Genomic DNA, 15,898 nt, shown 5'->3' with positions numbered 1-15,898 from the left:
TAATATAATACCTGGTCCAATTTAAATATTATGGGTCAATATTAAGGTCTGATATTGCGCCTTGCGTTAGTTAACCATTGGAAGATGTCATTGAATTTTTAAAGCATTTTAGAACGCTTATTTCTTCATTTTAAGCATCTCAGAACACTCTATTTCGCATAGGCATACATAGTAAAATTTAGGGTCACGCTGTGTACCCCCTAAATGACCTATAATTATTTCCTGTGGTAGGGTACACTATTACCCTGTAATATAATACGTGGTCCAATTTAAAAATTATAGGTCAATATTAAGGTCCAATACCGTGCCGTTAGTTAACATAGAAAAATGTCTTTGAATTTTTAAAGCATTTTAGAACGCTTATTTCCTCATTTTAAGCTTCTCAGAACACTTTATTTCACATAGGCATACATAGTAAACTTTAGGGTCACTCTGTGTACCCCCTAAGTGACCTATAATTATTTCCTGTGGTAGGGTACACTATAACCCTGTAATATAATACGTGGTCCAATTTAAAAATTATAGGTCAATATTAAGGTCCGATACCGTGCCGTTAGTTAACATAAAAAAGTGTCTTCGTATTTTCTTGTTTTAATGCACTATTTAAAATATACATTGTGTACCCCCTAATTGACCTATAATTATTTCCTGTTGTAGGGTACACTATTACCCTGTAATATAATACCTGGTACAATTGAAATATTATGGTTCCATATTAAGGTCTGATATCGCGCCTTGCGTTAGTTAACCATTGAAAGATGTCTTTGAATTTTTAAAGCATTTTAGAACGCTTATTTCTTCATTTTAAGCTTCTCAGAACACTCTATTTCGCATAGGCATACATAGTAAACTTTAGGGTCACGCTGTGTACCACCTAATTGACCTATAATTATTTCCTGTGGTAAGGTACACTACTACCCTGTAATATAATACGTGGTACAATTTAAAAATTATAGGTCAATATTAAGGTCCGATACCGTGCCGTTAGTTAACATAGAAAAGTGTCTTCGTATTTCCTTGTTTTAATGCACTATTTAAAATATACATAGTGTACCCCCTAAATGACCTATAATTATTTCATGTGGTAGGGTACACTATTACCCTGTAATATAATAGGTGGTCCAATTTAAAAATTATAGGTCAATATTAGGGTCCGATACCGTGCCGTTAGTTAACATAGAAAAATGTCTTTGAATTTTTAAAGCATTTTAGAACGCTTATTTCCTCATTTTAAGCTTCTCAGAACACTTTATTTCGCATAGGCATACATAGTAAACTTTAGGGTCACTCTGTGTACCCCCTAATTGACCTATAATTATTTCCTGTGTTAGGGTACACTATAACCCTGTAATATAATACGTGGTCCAATTTAAAAATTATAGGTCAATATTAAGGTCCGATACCGTGCCGTTAGTTAACATAGAAAAGTGTCTTCGTATTTCCTTGTTTTAATGCACTATTTAAAATATACATAGTGTACCCCCTAATTGACCTATAATTATTTCCTGTGGTAGGGTACACTATTACCCTGTAATATAATACCTGGTCCAATTTAAATATTATGGGTCAATATTAAGGTCTGATATTGCGCCTTGCGTTAGTTAACCATTGAAAGATGTCTTTGAATTTTTAAAGCATTTTAGAACGCTTATTTCTTCATTTTAAGCATCTCAGAACACTCTATTTCGCATAGGCATAAATAGTAAAATTTAGGATCACGCTGTGTACCCCCTAAATGACGTATAATTATTTCCTGTGGTAGGGTACACTATTACCCTGTAATATAATACGTGGTCCAATTTAAATATTATGGGTCAATATTAAGGTCTGATATTGCGCCTTGCGTTAGTTAATAATTCAAAGATGACTTTGAATTTTTAAAGCATTTTAGAACGATTATTTCCTCATTTTAAGCTTCTCAGAACACTTTATTTCGCATAGGTATACATAGTAAACTTTAGGGTCACTCTGTGTACCCCCTAATTGACCTATAATTATTTCCTGTGGTAGGGTACACTATAACCCTGTAATATAATACGTGGTCCAATTTAAAAATTATAGGTCAATATTAAGGTCCGATACCGTGCCGTTAGTTAACATAGAAAAGTGTCTTCGTATTTCCTTGTTTTAATGCACTATTTAAAATATACATAGTGTACCCCCTAATTGACCTATAATTATTTCCTGTGGTAGGGTACACTATTACCCTGTAATATAATACCTGGTCCAATTTAAATATTATGGGTCAATATTAAGGTCTGATATTGTGCCTTGCGTTAGTTAACCATTGAAAGATGTCTTTGAATTTTTAAAGCATTTTAGAACGCTTATTTCTTCATTTTAAGCTTCTCAGAACACTCGATTTCGCATAGGCATACATAGTAAACTTTAGGGTCACGCTGTGTACCCCCTAATTGACATATAATTATTTCCTGTGGTAGGGTACACTATAACCCTGTAATATAATACGTGGTCCAATTTAAAAATTATAGGTCAATATTAAGTTACGATACCGTGCCGTTAGTTAACATTGAAAAATGTCTTCGTATTTCCTTGTTTTAATGCACTATTTAAAATATACATAGTGTACCCCCTAATTGACCTATAAATATTTCCTGTGGTAGGGTACACTATTACCCTGTAATATAATACCTGGTCCAATTTAAATATTATGGGTCAATATTAAGGTCTGATATTGCGCCTTGCGTTAGTTAACCATTGAAAGATGTCTTTGAATTTTTAAAGCATTTTAGAACGCCTATTTCTTCATTTTAAGCATCTCAGAACACTCTATTTCGCATAGGCATACATAGTAAAATTTAGGGTCACGCTGTGTACCCCCTAAATGACGTATAATTATTTCCTGTGGTAGGGTACACTATTACCCTGTAATATAATACGTGGTCCAATTTAAAAATTATAGGTCAATATTAAGGTAAGATACCGTGCCGTTAGTTAACATAGAAAAATGTCTTTGAATTTTTAAAGCATTTTAGAACGCTTATTTCCTCATTTTAAGCTTCTCAGAACACTTTATTTCGCATAGGCATACATAGTAACCTTTAGGGTCACGCTGTGTACCCCCTAATTGACCTATATATATTTTCCGTGGTAGGGTACACTATCACCCTGTAATATAATACGTGGCCCAATTTGAAAATTTTAGTTTAATATTAAGGTCCGATACCGTGCCGTTAGTTAACATAGAAAAGAGTCTTCGAATTTCCTTGTTTTAATGCACTATTTAAAATATACATAGTGCACCCCCTAATTGACCTATAATTATTTCCTGTGGTAGGGTACACTATTACCCTGTAATATAATACCTGGTCCAATTTAAATATTATGGTTCCATATTAAGGTCTGATATCGCGCCTTGCGTTAGTTAACCATTGAAAGATGTCTTTGAATTTTTAAAGCATTTTAGAACGCCAATTTCTTCATTTTAAGCTTCTCAGAACACTCGATTTCGCATAGGCATACATAGTAAACTTTAGGGTCACGCTGTGTACCCCCTAATTGACATATAATTATTTCCTGTGGTAGGGTACACTATAACCCTGTAATATAATACGTGGTCCAATTTAAAAATTATAGGTCAATATTAAGGTCCGATACCGTGCCGGTAGTTAACATAGAAAAGTGTCTTCGAATTTCCTTGTTTTAATAAACTATTTAAAATATACATAGTGTACCCCCTAATTGACCTATAATTATTTCCTGTGGTAGGGTACACTATTACCCTGTAATATAATACCTGGTCCAATTTAAATATTATGGTTCCATATTAAGGTCTAATATCGCGCCTTGCGTTAGTTAACCATTGAAAGATGTCTTTGAATTTTTAAAGCATTTTAGAACGCTTATTTCCTCATTTTAAGCTTCTCAGAACACTTTATTTCGCATAGGCATACATAGTAAACTTTAGGGTCACGCTGTGTACCCCCTAAGAGACCTATAATTATTTCCCGTGGTAGGGAACAATATTACCCTGTAATATAATACGTGGTCCAATTTAAAAATTATAGGTCAATATTAAGGTCCGATACCGTACCGTTAGTTAACATAGAAAAATGTCTTTGAATTTTTAAAGCATTTTAGAACGCTTATTTCCTCATTTTAAGCTTCTCAGAACACTTTATTTCGCCTAGGCATACATAGTAAACTTTAGGGTCACGCTGTGTACCCCCTAATTGACCTATAATTATTTCCTGTGGTAGGGTACACTATAACCCTGTAATATAATACGTGGTCCAATTTAAAAATTATAGGTCAATATTAAGATCTGATATTGCGCCTTGCGTTAGTTAACCATTGAAAGATGTCTTTGAATTTTTAAAGCATTTTAGAACGCTTATTTCTTCATTTTAAGCTTCTCAAAACATTTTATTTCGCGTAGGCATACATAGTAAAATATAGGGTGACGCTGTGTACCCCCTAAATGACGTATAATTATTTCCTGTGGTAGGGTACACTATAACCCTGTAATATAATACGTGGTCCAATTTAAAAATTATAGGTCAATATTAAGGTCCGATACCGTGCCGTTAGTTAACATAGAAAAGTGTCTTCGTATTTCCTTGTTTTAATGCACTATTTAAAATATACATAGTGTACCCCCTAATTGACCTATAATTATTTCCTGTGGTAGGGTACACTATTACCCTGTAATATAATACCTGGTCCAATTTAAATATTATGGGTCAATATTAAGGTCTGATATTGCGCCTTGCGTTAGTTAACCATTGAAAGATGTCTTTGAATTTTTAAAGCATTTTAGAACGCTTATTTCTTCATTTTAAGCTTCTCAGAACACTTTATTTCGCATACACATACATAGTAAACTTTAGGGTCACGCTTTGTACCCCCTAATTGACCTATAATTATTTTACGTTGTAGGGTACACTATAACCCTGTAATATAATAGGTGGTTCAATTTAAAAATTTTAGGTCAATATTAAGGTCCGATACCGTGCCGTTAGTTAACATAGAAAAGTGTCTTCGAATTTCCTTGTTTTAATGCACTATTTAAAATATACATAGTGTACCCCCTAATTGACTTATAATTATTTCCTGTGGTAGGGTACACTATTACCCTGTAATATAATACCTGGTCCAATTTAAATATTATGGGTCAATATTAAGGTCTGATATTGCGCCTTGCGTTAGTTAACCATTGAAAGATGTCTTTGAATTTTTAAAGCATTTTAGAACGCTTATTTCTTCATTTTAAGCATCTCAGAACACTCTATTTCGCATAGGCATACATAGTAAAATTTAGGGTCACGCTGTGTACCCCCTAAATGACGTATAATTATTTCCTGTGGTAGGGTACACTATTACCCTGTAATATAATACGTGGTCCAATTTAAAAATTATAGGTCAATATTAAGGTAAGATACCGTGCCGTTAGTTAACATAGAAAAATGTCTTTGAATTTTTAAAGCATTTTAGAACGCTTATTTCCTCATTTTAAGCTTCTCAGAACACTTTATTTCGCATAGGCATACATAGTAACCTTTAGGGTCACGCTGTGTACCCCCTAATTGACCTATAATTATTTTCCGTGGTAGGGTACACTATCACCCTGTAATATAATACGTGGCCCAATTTGAAAATTTTAGTTTAATATTAAGGTCCGATACCGTGCCGTTAGTTAACATAGAAAAGAGTCTTCGAATTTCCTTGTTTTAATGCACTATTTAAAATATACATAGTGCACCCCCTAATTGACCTATAATTATTTCCTGTTGTAGGGTACACTATTACCCTGTAATATAATACCTGGTCCAATTTAAATATTATGGTTCCATATTAAGGTCTGATATCGCGCCTTGCGTTAGTTAACCATTGAAAGATGTCTTTGAATTTTTAAAGCATTTTAGAACGCTAATTTCTTCATTTTAAGCTTCTCAGAACACTCGATTTCGCATAGGCATACATAGTAAACTTTAGGGTCACGCTGTGTACCCCCTAATTGACATATAATTATTTCCTGTGGTAGGGTACACTATAACCCTGTAATATAATACGTGGTCCAATTTAAAAATTATAGGTCAATATTAAGTTACGATACCGTGCCGTTAGTTAACATTGAAAAATGTCTTCGTATTTCCGTGTTTTAATGCACTATTTAAAATATACATAGTGTACCCCCTAATTGACCTATAAATATTTCCTGTGGTAGGGTACACTATTACCCTGTAATATAATACCTGGTCCAATTTAAATATTATGGGTCAATATTAAGGTCTGATATTGCGCCTTGCGTTAGTTAACCATTGAAAGATGTCTTTGAATTTTTAAAGCATTTTAGAACGCTTATTTCTTCATTTTAAGCATCTCAGAACACTCTATTTCGCATAGGCATACATAGTAAACTTTAGGGTCACGCTGTGTACCACCTAATTGACCTATAATTATTTCCTGTGGTAAGGTACACTATTACCCTGTAATATAATACGTGGTACAATTTAAAAATTATAGGTCAATATTAAGGTCCGATACCGTGCCGTTAGTTAACATAGAAAAGTTTCTTCGTATTTCCTTGTTTTAATGCACTATTTAAAATATACATAGTGTACCCCTCAAATGACCTATAATTATTTCATGTGGTAGGGTACTCTATTACCCTGTAATTTAATAGGTGGTCCAATTTAAAAATTATAGGTCAATATTAAGGTCCGATACCGTGCCGTTAGTTAACATAGAAAAATGTCTTTGAATTTTTAAAGCATTTTAGAACGCTTATTTCCTCATTTTAAGCTTCTCAGAACACTTTATTTCGCATAGGCATACATAGTAAACTTTAGGGTCACTCTGTGTACCCCCTAATTGACCTATAATTATTTCCTGTGTTAGGGTACACTATAACCCTGTAATATAATACGTGGTCCAATTTAAAAATTATAGGTCAATATTAAGGTCCGATACCGTGCCGTTAGTTAACATAGAAAAGTGTCTTCGTATTTCCATGTTTTAATGCACTATTTAAAATATACATAGTGTACCCCCTAATTGACCTATAATTATTTCCTGTGGTAGGGTACACTATTACCCTGTAATATAATACCTGGTCCAATTTAAATATTATGGGTCAATATTAAGGTCTGATATTGCGCCTTGCGTTAGTTAACCATTGAAAGATGTCTTTGAATTTTTAAAGCATTTTAGAACGCTTATTTCTTCATTTTAAGCATCTCAGAACACTCTATTTCGCATAGGCATACATAGTAAAATTTAGGGTCACGCTGTGTACCCCCTAAATGACGTATAATTATTTCCTGTGGTAGGGTACACTATCACCCTGTAATATAATACGTGGCCCAATTTGAAAATTTTAGTTTAATATTAAGGTCCAATACCGTGCCGTTAGTTAACATAGAAAAGAGTCTTCGAATTTCCTTGTTTTAATGCACTATTTAAAATATACATAGTGCACCCCCTAATTGACCTATAATTATTTCCTGTTGTAGGGTACACTATTACCCTGTAATATAATACCTGGTTCAATTTAAATATTATGGTTCCATATTAAGGTCTGATATCGCGCCTTGCGTTAGTTAACCATTGAAAGATGTCTTTGAATTTTTAAAGCATTTTAGAACGCTAATTTCTTCATTTTAAGCTTCTCAGAACACTCGATTTCGCATAGGCATACATAGTAAACTTTAGGGTCACGCTGTGTACCCCCTAATTGACATATAATTATTTCCTGTGGTAGGGTACACTATAACCCTGTAATATAATACGTGGTCCAATTTAAAAATTATAGGTCAATATTAAGGTCCGATACCGTGCCGGTAGTTAACATAGAAAAGTGTCTTCGAATTTCCTTGTTTTAATAAACTATTTAAAATATACATAGTGTACCCCCTAATTGACCTATAATTATTTCCTGTGGTAGGGTACACTATTACCCTGTAATATAATACCTGGTCCAATTTAAATATTATGGGTCAATATTAAGGTCTGATATTGCGCCATGCGTTAGTTAACCATTGGAAGATGTCTTTGAATTTTTAAAGCATTTTAGAACGCTAATTTCTTCATTTTAAGCTTCTCAGATCACTCGATTTCGCATAGGCATACATAGTAAACTTTAGGGTCACGCTGTGTACCCCCTAATTGACATATAATTATTTCCTGTGGTAGGGTACACTATTACCCTGTAATATAATACGTGGTCCAATTTAAATATTATGGGTCAATATTAAGGTCTGATATTGCGCCTTGCGTTAGTTAATAATTCAAAGATGACTTTGAATTTTTAAAGCATTTTAGAACGCTTATTTCTTAATTTTAAGCTTCTCAGAACACTCTATTTCGCATAGGCATACATAGTAAACTTTAGGGTCACGCTGTGTACCCCCTAAATTACCTATAATTATTTCCTGTGGTAGGGTACACTATTACCCTGTAATATAATACGTGGTCCAATTTAAAAATTATAGGTCAATATTAAGGTCCGATACCGTGCCGTTAGTTAACATTGAAAAATGTCTTTGAATTTTTAAAGCATTTTAGAACGATTATTTCCTCATTTTAAGCTTCTCAGAACACTTTATTTCGCATAGGCATACATAGTAAACTTTAGGGTCACTCTGTGTACCCCCTAATTGACCTATAATTATTTCCTGTGTTAGGGTGCACTATAACCCTGTAATATAATACGTGGTCCAATTTAAAAATTATAGGTCAATATTAAGGTCCGATACCGTGCCGTTAGTTAACATAGAAAAGTGTCTTCGTATTTCCTTGTTTTAATGCACTATTTAAAATATACATAGTGTACCCCCTAATTGACCTATAATTATTTCCTGTGGTAGGGTACACTATTACCCTGTAATATAATACCTGGTCCAATTTAAATATTATGGGTCAATATTAAGGTCTGATATTGCGCCTTGCGTTAGTTAACCATTGAAAGATGTCTTTGAATTTTTAAAGCATTTTAGAACGCTTATTTCTTCATTTTAAGCTTCTCAGAACACTTTATTTCGCATACACATACATAGTAAACTTTAGGGTCACGCTTTGTACCCCCTAATTGACCTATAATTATTTTACGTTGTAGGGTACACTATAACCCTGTAATATAATAGGTGGTTCAATTTAAAAATTTTAGGTCAACATTAAGGTCCGATACCGTGCCGTTAGTTAACATAGAAAAGTGTCTTCGAATTTCCTTGTTTTAATGCACTATTTAAAATATACATAGTGTACCCCCTAATTGACTTATAATTATTTCCTGTGGTAAGGTACACTATTACCCTGTAATATAATACCTGGTCCAATTTAAATATTATGGGTCAATATTAAGGTCTGATATTGCGCCTTGCGTTAGTTAACCATTGAAAGATGTCTTTGAATTTTTAAAGCATTTTAGAACGCCTATTTCTTCATTTTAAGCATCTCAGAACACTCTATTTCGCATAGGCATACATAGTAAAATTTAGGGTCACGCTGTGTACCCCCTAAATGACGTATAATTATTTCCTGTGGTAGGGTACACTATTACCCTGTAATATAATACGTGGTCCAATTTAAAAATTATAGGTCAATATTAAGGTAAGATACCGTGCCGTTAGTTAACATAGAAAAATGTCTTTGAATTTTTAAAGCATTTTAGAACGCTTATTTCCTCATTTTAAGCTTCTCAGAACACTTTATTTCGCATAGGCATACATAGTAACCTTTAGGGTCACGCTGTGTACCCCCTAATTGACCTATAATTATTTTCCGCGGTAGGGTACACTATCACCCTGTAATATAATACGTGGCCCAATTTGAAAATTTTAGTTTAATATTAAGGTCCGATACCGTGCCGTTAGTTAACATAGAAAAGAGTCTTCGAATTTCCTTGTTTTAATGCACTATTTAAAATATACATAGTGCACCCCCTAATTGACCTATAATTATTTCCTGTGGTAGGGTACACTATTACCCTGTAATATAATACCTGGTCCAATTTAAATATTATGGTTCCATATTAAGGTCTGATATCGCGCCTTGCGTTAGTTAACCATTGAAAGATGTCTTTGAATTTTTAAAACATTTTAGAACGCTAATTTCTTCATTTTAAGCTTCTCAGAACACTCGATTTCGCATAGGCATACATAGTAAACTTTAGGGTCACGCTGTGTACCCCCTAATTGACATATAATTATTTCCTGTGGTAGGGTACACTATAACCCTGTAATATAATACGTGGTCCAATTTAAAAATTATAGGTCAATATTAAGGTCCGATACCGTGCCGGTAGTTAACATAGAAAAGTGTCTTCGAATTTCCTTGTTTTAATAAACTATTTAAAATATACATAGTGTACCCCCTAATTGACCTATAATTATTTCCTGTGGTAGGGTACACTATTACCCTGTAATATAATACCTGGTCCAATTTAAATATTATGGTTCCATATTAAGGTCTAATATCGCGCCTTGCGTTAGTTAACCATTGAAAGATGTCTTTGAATTTTTAAAGCATTTTAGAACGCTTATTTCCTCATTTTAAGCTTCTCAGAACACTTTATTTCGCATAGGCATACATAGTAAACTTTAGGGTCACGCTGTGTACCCCCTAAGAGACCTATAATTATTTCCCGTGGTAGGGAACAATATTACCCTGTAATATAATACGTGGTCCAATTTAAAGATTATAGGTCAATATTAAGGTCCGATACCGTACCGTTAGTTAACATAGAAAAATGTCTTTGAATTTTTAAAGCATTTTAGAACGCTTATTTCCTCATTTTAAGCTTCTCAGAACACTTTATTTCGCCTAGGCATACATAGTAAACTTTAGGGTCACGCTGTGTACCCCCTAATTGACCTATAATTATTTCCTGTGGTAGGGTACACTATAACCCTGTAATATAATACGTGGTCCAATTTAAAAATTATAGGTCAATATTAAGGTCTGATATTGCGCCTTGCGTTAGTTAGCCATTGAAAGATGTCTTTGAATTTTTAAAGCATTTTAGAACGCTTATTTCCTCATTTTAAGCTTCTCAGAACACTTTATTTCGCATAGGCATACATAGTAAACTTTAGGGTCACGCTGTGTACCCCCTAATTGACCTATAATTATTTCATGTGGTAGGGTACACTATAACCCTGTAATATAATACGTGGTCCAATTTAAAAATTATAGGTCAATATTAAGGTCCGATACCGTGCCGTTAGTTAACATAGAAAAGTGTCTTCGAATTTCCTTGTTTTAATGCACTATTTAAAATATACATAGTGTACCCCCTAATTGACCTATAATTATTTCCTGTGGTAGGGTACACTATTACCCTGTAATATAATACCTGGTCCAATTTAAATATTATGGGTCAATATTAAGGTCTGATATTGCGCCTTGCGTTAGTTAACCATTGAAAGATGTCTTTGAATTTTTAAAGCATTTTAGAACGATTATTTCCTCATTTTAAGCTTCTCAGAACACTTTATTTCGCATAGGCATACATAGTAAACTTTAGGGTCACTCTGTGTACCCCCTAATTGACCTATAATTATTTCCTGTGTTAGGGTGCACTATAACCCTGTAATATAATACGTGGTCCAATTTAAAAATTATAGGTCAATATTAAGGTCCGATACCGTGCCGTTAGTTAACATAGAAAAGTGTCTTCGTATTTCCTTGTTTTAATGCACTATTTAAAATATACATAGTGTACCCCCTAATTGACCTATAATTATTTCCTGTGGTAGGGTACACTATTACCCTGTAATATAATACCTGGTCCAATTTAAATATTATGGGTCAATATTAAGGTCTGATATTGCGCCTTGCGTTAGTTAACCATTGAAATATGTCTTTGAATTTTTAAAGCATTTTAGAACGCTTATTTCTTCATTTTAAGCTTCTCAGAACACTTTATTTCGCATACACATACATAGTAAACTTTAGGGTCACGCTTTGTACCCCCTAATTGACCTATAATTATTTTACGTTGTAGGGTACACTATAACCCTGTAATATAATAGGTGGTTCAATTTAAAAATTTTAGGTCAACATTAAGGTCCGATACCGTGCCGTTAGTTAACATAGAAAAGTGTCTTCGAAATTCCTTGTTTTAATGCACTATTTAAAATATACATAGTGTACCCCCTAATTGACTTATAATTATTTCCTGTGGTAAGGTACACTATTACCCTGTAATATAATACCTGGTCCAATTTAAATATTATGGGTCAATATTAAGGTCTGATATTGCGCCTTGCGTTAGTTAACCATTGAAAGATGTCTTTGAATTTTTAAAGCATTTTAGAACGCCTATTTCTTCATTTTAAGCATCTCAGAACACTCTATTTCGCATAGGCATACATAGTAAAATTTAGGGTCACGCTGTGTACCCCCTAAATGACGTATAATTATTTCCTGTGGTAGGGTACACTATTACCCTGTAATATAATACGTGGTCCAATTTAAAAATTATAGGTCAATATTAAGGTAAGATACCGTGCCGTTAGTTAACATAGAAAAATGTCTTTGAATTTTTAAAGCATTTTAGAACGCTTATTTCCTCATTTTAAGCTTCTCAGAACACTTTATTTCGCATAGGCATACATAGTAACCTTTAGGGTCACGCTGTGTACCCCCTAATTGACCTATAATTATTTTCCGTGGTAGGGTACACTATCACCCTGTAATATAATACGTGGCCCAATTTGAAAATTTTAGTTTAATATTAAGGTCCGATACCGTGCCGTTAGTTAACATAGAAAAGAGTCTTCGAATTTCCTTGTTTTAATGCACTATTTAAAATATACATAGTGCACCCCCTAATTGACCTATAATTATTTCCTGTGGTAGGGTACACTATTACCCTGTAATATAATACCTGGTCCAATTTAAATATTATGGTTCCATATTAAGGTCTGATATCGCGCCTTGCGTTAGTTAACCATTGAAAGATGTCTTTGAATTTTTAAAGCATTTTAGAACGCTAATTTCTTCATTTTAAGCTTCTCAGAACACTCGATTTCGCATAGGCATACATAGTAAACTTTAGGGTCACGCTGTGTACCCCCTAATTGACATATAATTATTTCCTGTGGTAGGGTACACTATAACCCTGTAATATAATACGTGGTCCAATTTAAAAATTATAGGTCAATATTAAGGTCCGATACCGTGCCGGTAGTTAACATAGAAAAGTGTCTTCGAATTTCCTTGTTTTAATAAACTATTTAAAATATACATAGTGTACCCACTAATTGACCTATAATTATTTCCTGTGGTAGGGTACACTATTACCCTGTAATATAATACCTGGTCCAATTTAAATATTATGGTTCCATATTAAGGTCTAATATCGCGCCTTGCGTTAGTTAACCATTGAAAGATGTCTTTGAATTTTTAAAGCATTTTAGAACGCTTATTTCCTCATTTTAAGCTTCTCAGAACACTTTATTTCGCATAGGCATACATAGTAAACTTTAGGGTCACGCTGTGTACCCCCTAAGAGACCTATAATTATTTCCCGTGGTAGGGAACAATATTACCCTGTAATATAATACGTGGTCCAATTTAAAAATTATAGGTCAATATTAAGGTCCGATACCGTACCGTTAGTTAACATAGAAAAATGTCTTTGAATTTTTAAAGCATTTTAGAACGCTTATTTCCTCATTTTAAGCTTCTCAGAACACTTTATTTCGCCTAGGCATACATAGTAAACTTTAGGGTCACGCTGTGTACCCCCTAATTGACCTATAATTATTTCCTGTGGTAGGGTACACTATAACCCTGTAATATAATACGTGGTCCAATTTAAAAATTATAGGTCAATATTAAGGTCTGATATTGCGCCTTGCGTTAGTTAGCCATTGAAAGATGTCTTTGAATTTTTAAAGCATTTTAGAACGCTTATTTCTTCATTTTAAGCTTCTCAAAACATTTTATTTCGCGTAGGCATACATAGTAAAATATAGGGTGACGCTGTGTACCCCCTAAATGACGTATAATTATTTCCTGTGGTAGGGTACACTATAACCCTGTAATAGAATACGTGGTCCAATTTAAAAATTATAGGTCAATATTAAGGTCCGATACCGTACCGTTAGTTAACATAGAAAAGTGTCTTCGTATTTCCTTGTTTTAATGCACTATTTAAAATATACATAGTGTACCCCCTAATTGACCTATAATTATTTCCTGTGGTAGGGTACACTATTACCCTGTAATATAATACCTGGTCCAATTTAAATATTATGGGTCAATATTAAGGTCTGATATTTCGCCTTGCGTTAGTTAACCATTGAAAGATGTCTTTGAATTTTTAAAGCATTTTAGAACGCTTATTTCCTCATTTTAAGCTTCTCAGAACACTTTATTTCGCATAGGCATACATAGTAAACTTTAGGGTCACGCTGTGTACCCCCTAATTGACCTATAATTATTTCATGTGGTAGGGTACACTATAACCCTGTAATATAATACGTGGTCCAATTTAAAAATTATAGGTCAATATTAAGGTCCGATACCGTGCCGTTAGTTAACATAGAAAAGTGTCTTCGAATTTCCTTGTTTTAATGCACTATTTAAAATATACATAGTGTACCCCCTAATTGACCTATAATTATTTCCTGTGGTAGGGTACACTATTACCCTGTAATATAATACCTGGTCCAATTTAAATATTATGGGTCAATATTAAGGTCTGATATTGCGCCTTGCGTTAGTTAACCATTGAAAGATGTCTTTGAATTTTTAAAGCATTTTAGAACGCTTATTTCTTCATTTTAAGCATCTCAGAACACTTTATTTCGCATACGCATACATAGTAAACTTTAGGGTCACGCTGTGTACCCCCTAATTGACCTATAATTATTTCCTGTGGTAGGGTACACTATAACCCTGTAATATAATACGTGGTCCAATTTAAAAATTATAGGTCAATATTAAGGTCCGATACCGTACCGTTAGTTAGCATAGAAAAATGTCTTTGAATTTTTAAAGCATTTTAGAACGCTTATTTCCTCATTTTAAGCTTCTCAGAACACTTTATTTCGCATAGGCATACATAGTAAACTTTAGGGTCACGCTGTGTACCCCCTAAATGACCTATAATTATTTCCCGTTTTAGGGAACAATATTACCTAGTAATATAATACCTGGTCCAATTTAAATATTATGGGTCAATATTAAGGTCTGATATCGCGCCTTGCGTTGGTTAACCATTGAAAGATGTCTTTGAATTTTTAAAGCATTTTAGAACGCTTATTTCTTCATTTTAAGCTTCTCAAAACACTCTATTTCGCATAGGCATACATAGTAAACTTTAGGGTCACGCTGTGTACCCCCTAAATGACCTATAATTATTTCCTGTGGTAGGGTACACTATAACCCTGTAATATAATACGTGGCCCAATTTAAAAATTATAGGTCAATATTAAGGTCCGATACCGTGCCGTTAGTTAACATAGAAAAATGTCTTTGAATTTTTAAAGCAATTTTTGAACGCTTATTTCCTCATTTTAAGCTTCTCAGAGCACTTTATTTCGCATAGGCATATATAGTAAACTTTGGGGTCACTCTGTGTACCCCCTAATTGACCTATAATTATTTCCTGTGGTATGGTACACTATAACCCTGTAATATAATACGTGGTCCAATTTAAAAATTATAGGTCAATATTAAGGTCCGATACCGTTCCGTTAGTTAACATAGAAAAGTGTCTTCGTATTTCCTTGTTTTAATGCACTATTTAAAATATACATAGTGTACCCCCTAATTGACCTATAATTATTTCCTGTGGTAGGGTACACTATTACCCTGTAATATAATACCTGGTCCAATTTAAATATTATGGTTCCATATTAAGGTCTGATATCGCGCCTTGCGTTAGTTAACCATTGAAAGATGTCTTTGAATTTTTAAAGCATTT

The sequence above is a fragment of the Parasteatoda tepidariorum genome, unplaced genomic scaffold (genome assembly GCF_982258835.1).
Source record: "Parasteatoda tepidariorum strain Cologne lab strain unplaced genomic scaffold, Ptep-v5.0 scaffold_15, whole genome shotgun sequence".
Classification (NCBI taxonomy): domain Eukaryota; kingdom Metazoa; phylum Arthropoda; class Arachnida; order Araneae; family Theridiidae; genus Parasteatoda; species Parasteatoda tepidariorum.
This window is presented reverse-complemented; position numbering follows the sequence as displayed.